Source organism: Dioscorea cayenensis, chromosome 5, assembly GCF_009730915.1.
Source record: "Dioscorea cayenensis subsp. rotundata cultivar TDr96_F1 chromosome 5, TDr96_F1_v2_PseudoChromosome.rev07_lg8_w22 25.fasta, whole genome shotgun sequence".
Taxonomy (NCBI): domain Eukaryota; kingdom Viridiplantae; phylum Streptophyta; class Magnoliopsida; order Dioscoreales; family Dioscoreaceae; genus Dioscorea; species Dioscorea cayenensis.
This window is the reverse complement of record NC_052475.1, coordinates 26,630,813-26,636,433: the sequence shown is the minus strand read 5'-3', so window position 1 is coordinate 26,636,433 and position 5,621 is coordinate 26,630,813.

The window sequence follows — 5,621 nt, the reverse complement described above, 5'->3', positions numbered from 1 at the left end:
GGTAAGTGTCGGATGAAAATGCGGCCGGTTCTTTATCGTTATGAGCCGGTGGGGCGGGCGTTGGGTGTTGGACGATGTCGTGAGCAGGTAAAGAGGTGATCTGATGTTTGCCATATAATCGATCGGTAGTGGATGATGATCCGTGAACTTAGATTTAAAAAACGTGTGGATTTAAAATCTGAGGCGATCGCAGATGATGTTTTCACTATATATATATAATTGAATGACATATGGGAATTGGGAAGAGTGCACTTTCAAGGCTCAAAGGGCCCAGGGGCATATATATAGGATGGAAAAATTTTAAAGAACATATATAATTTTCAAAATTTTATAATAAAGTTTGAAATTTAAATGGGATATTTAAATGGAATGATAGGTTAGAATTGAAGTATTTATTTGGATTACTAGTGTTAACATTTTTTTTTATTAAAATAAAATATTTTATAATATGTTGACAAGCTTAGCATATAAATATAATATTTATCTACCAAAAGTTTTAAAGAAATTATTGATTAAAATATCAATTAAATACAACTGTATAAATTAAATACTAAAAAGATTAAATATACACAAAGCTTCAAGATTTTAAATATCTAAAAGCTTTGAACACATCAAAGTCTTTGGCCAACGGTTGTTTAGTTGAGCAGTATAATTTTTTATAAAGAAATTTAATTAATATTATAAATATAATCATTAAATGGAATCAGGACCTTTACTAACAAAAATACAATTTTTAATTATAAAAGCGTTTGTTATAATTAAAAATTAAATTACTATAGTGTCCAAAAATAAATGTTCATAAATCAACTAATATAATGTTACCAAAATATTATCATCAATGATTATTTTTAAACAAATCAAATGATTATTAATAAATAAAAATAATAATAAAAGGTGAAAAATAGCATTTCAGGATAACCACTTTGTCTAAATCAACCAATTTTTCTCTAACAAACATCTTTTTTTCTTCTCCATCGCTCCACACACAACTAACTGAATTGACTTTAACTTAGAGTCCTTCATGTTTAGTTTAGGGACATCATAATTTCAATTATTCATATTAATTTTAATAATGGCTAATTAGCATGTTGATCATAGAAATTCGTAACTCATCTCGGAATATTACCAACACTAAAAGGACAATTTTGACAATTTTTTATTTAAAAAATAAATAAACTCAACATTAGGTATAACCCAACAGTAAAACACATGAATCACTATACAAAATCAAGTGTTCAAATCACTCCCCACTCCTAGTGAATAGTACAAACAATAATAGTTGTTCCACTTTGTCTCAAGAAAGTAGAAATTTCAAAAACATCCTCTCTAAATTTGTAAAATTGCAAAAACACTTGCAGTGGTTTTGCAGTCCTAGAAACCCACCCTCCTTTTCAAACTCATGTTTTTGAACCCCCGAAAGCGCATAGCGGATGTGAGCGGGTGAGTTTTAAATTTTATGGACGAAAAATGCCTTCGTGGGGATGTAGGTGATGTGCAATCGTCTCGGTGGTTTGAGAGGAAGTGGGGTGGGTTTCAGTAGGGAGTAACGAGGCAATTGTATTGGAGCAGTTTACTTGCTTTTTCAGCGTCTTGACTTTTCCATTTCCAGAAATTTGTCTCCGAAGTTGTCTCTCGTGAAGCCTTTGTAGATTCGACTTTTTCCCTTTCCATCGGTATCTGAAGGAGAAGTCCACGTAACTAGTTGGCATTTCATGGGTTTTATGTCTCAGGTATTGAGTATGGTTTTATGTTAGCATTTCACTACTGAAAAGATTTTCGGTTTTTGTTTTGTGCTCTGTTTTGTTGGAAGATATTGAAAGTATGCAGGGGGATTTCTCATTTGGGGTTTTTGTTAGTTTGCTTGAGGGAGATTTCTAGGCTAGGGTTTTTGTTTTTGTTTTGCATTTTCGTCATGTATACACTATCGAAAATAGTTTTTCGATTATTATGATTTATTAGTAATATTTATAATGTACATTTTACCCTTTTTGATTTTGATATGGTTGCGGTTTACAAATGAGGGTTGGCGTTTAGAAATGAGATATTACTGGTTTGAATTTTTGTTGTCTCGTTTAAGTATTCTACGTCTACTGTTTAATAAAGCTGGGTCTCTATTTGACATTTGATATCTACAGTTTAATAAGCGAGAGATTCTGGTTTAAAACCTTATATTTCAAAGCAAAACTTTTGTGAATCTTTGAATGTTGAATGTGTTGTTATTATCATGAGGGCTTGTGATTATGGCGGTCGACCTAGTTAATGAGCGATGCTATTTGTGACGCAGTAGTGGAGACCTTAGGTGAATTGAAAGATAACATGACCCTACGACCTTTGGGAGATTATTCGAAAGGACACGGTTTTGCGGTTATTTGGTGGAAGCTATATACCAAGAGGGCCCTTCTTGATTCTCTTTTTGCAAAGATACGATGGTCGCTCGATAAATTCGAGGGATCGGGGAAGCTTCTTGAGTTTGAGACCTCGAGATGTGGCCCTCGTTCTTGGTACGTTGCGATTACAGCAGCGATCGTCTTCGAAGAAAAAAACCCGGTCGGCGTTTCGAGAGGGAGGTATCTATCAGAAAACCTACGAGAGGCAGCAGACTCGATCGAAGCGCTCTGGTCTGACTTGTTCGACGGAGGGAGAAGAGATAATTTTGTCAAACTCCTCGATGGTGTACCTCTGGAGTGCGGTCCTCTTCCCAAATACATCATGCTCGGTTCGAGCTGGATCGGGTTGATTATGATGATCTACACGAGCCATGGAGCGTCTGGCGTGGGCAGCGAGGCGATGCACAGTGGCTTATGGAGGATATTCCTGGCGACCCTCGAGTGCAGATAGATCTGCAGGGAAGAAGACCGACACAAGATACGTTAAGGGTTGCTTTCGAGTGCGCTTAGCGTCTACGGTTTCTGTTGTGGCCAAGGAGCGAGGAAGAAAGTCCGTTTCGTGAGATCCGAGGATCTTGTGCTACGGTGAAAGTACTTTACTAGGAGCAAGCGGCCGGTAGAAACCCGACTTATGATCGCTCGATGGAAAAGAGATAATAAATCATGGACGATGTTTAACATAAGTCTTTAATGTTTAAACATATTATTTGCTCGTTTAACTTTACGTATTTACCGTTTAAAACTTATTCATCTTGGTTTAAATATTTTTGTTCTCCGTTTAAAATATATTCTATAAAGTTTAAATATATAAACACTCTTTGTTTAAATATAGTTTTTATAGTTTAAAATGAATAATTTACTGAAATTGTTTGGTTTACATATGTTAGTTTCACATGTTTGATGAAGAAGAAATATTTATTAGGACTGATGAAAGCGGATGGATGCTATTGCTCCGGAACCGCTTGCTTTCGGCAGGCGGGATGAGGAGGCGCGCCTCTATCGTGCTGCGCTCGGCCCGTCTCCTACTTCGACCCACCACGCGCACGCATGCCTCGGCCGAGGCTCTCCCCTACCCGTGATTGCAGCAACCCCCCTACCCACGAGCAGCGGTCCCCGATTGTGGCGACCACCCTCACGGCAGTGGCGACCCACGGCGACATTAGGAGAAGATGTCAGCGCAACTCTTATGCGGGCGTGCCAAAATATTGATACCAGAGTTTCCTCGACTTATCGCTCGTGTTGAGTAGCTGGAAGGGCGTTCACGACCGATGCGCCGTCCCTCAGCCAGAAAGCACCGGGGACGAGCGAGGCGTCGAATTTAACGACGAGCGACATCATCGGGAAGGTCGTTTCAAGACGGCCACATTGAAGAGACTTGCGAAAAAGAGAAGAACAATCACCCTCAGTCTCCACCGCGGTGGCGATGAAAGCAATAGCTAACACCATCGGTGGTGATGTTGTTACTAGAGTCATGGGCCGATTGATGACATGGCCATGGCGGTGGAGGGACATCGTAGAATGATGTGGCCGTTACGCGGTTGAGAAGGTCGTTAACTCTCTCTTAATGAAATCCCAGTGGGCAGATTGGAGCCGAAATTATGCGGCATCGAAAGATGGACCACGATCCACGAAGATCGAAAGAACAAGCTAAAGGGTGTGTCTCCCAGATGATGTTGTTAGTCGTGGCCACGGTTGAGAAGATCGTTGAATCTGTTGCCGTGCGTGGTGGCGTGGCGACGATGCCGCGTCGAGGCGGGACACAATCCCACCACAACTAGAACCATGTAAGGATGTGTCTGCGGTTGATGATGTCGTCGTCGTCGCGGTTGATGATGTCGTCAGTCAGTCCGTCGAAGCTAGACACAATCCCACAACAAGAACAACCATGTAAGAGATGTATGCGTGGTTGATCTTGTCGCCGTCGTCCCGCATCGAAGGAAGATCTTTGAGTCTTTGAACTGAAGTGAAGGCTCAATAGCGGTGCCCCATGAAAACCCGAGCGAGCGGCGAGAGAGATGATCGAGGCCAGTAACATGATGGGACGGACGGCTCGAAAAGCTTTTTATTCCTAAAGATATTGGTTGCCACATGTCTCGTCTTAACAAATCTGACGAGGAGTTGATGAGATCTTCCTCAAGCTGCTCTATGGACGAGGTAAGTCTAAAGTTTTTATGATAGTGTTTAAAGTTTTTTTATTATAGTGTTTAACGTTTTCTAATAGTGTTTAATGTCTTTTTCATGTTATAATTTAATTTGTCTACGTAACGTTTAATTATATATATAGTATCATTTAACAATTGATAATATCATTTAAATATTTACTAATATGGTCTTATTATATCCGTTATCGTTTAACCTCGAAGACTGTCGTGTGGAAGAATGACGCTGTCGATATCACACGGGACAAATTATACACGCTACTTGAGGGGAAGGAGATGGTCACAGATGATGTGATGGACGCTTTCGTATGCATAATACAAAAGTCGCTGAGCAAAGAGCCTTATCCTTACAAGAAGCGTGCCTCTATCACCAGACCGCTTGCGCTGTTTATGTCAAAGCAGGACGATGCACATGACACAATTATGGCTATGGTCGGGGATGCTGTGCGCAACCTGCATGAAGTTCAAATTGTCATCCTCCCGATAATCATGAATGACCACTTCCATGTCGTCGTCCTTGACAATGATAAACAAGAATACAGGCATTATTCTTCATGTCCAGGGTACGATAAAGACGCGTTGGACATGGTAAGTTCTTTAATTATGCCCGATTAATAGTGTTTGGTATTTAATCGGTATTCTAATCTCAACTTGCATATCTCGACGAGTGGAATCTATTCGACAATTGTGTCGATATGGAGTTCAGCGAGTCGGCGACAACAAAAGTACCCACATGCGCACGACGACGGAAACCCCACGCCAAAAAACAAGGAAGCGTCGATTGCGCTGCTCTATGTTATCGCGGTTTATCGAGCAATTACTTTGGGGGTGAGAAGTTACTGGCTACATGCAGGCGAGGCGTTCCTTACCTCAGATTAAGGTATGTTACCCGCATACTTAAGGAGGGAGGCGAGTGGCGTCCATGAGAAAGGGGGATCATCACAAGCGGGTTAATTTTGTTTTTGAAGAACATGTCTTGTATATCTCAATGTCAATTTTGTTTTCGAATGTAAATATTGGACAAATTCAATTCATTGTTTTTGTTTTTCGAAAAAACATGACTTGTATATCTCAA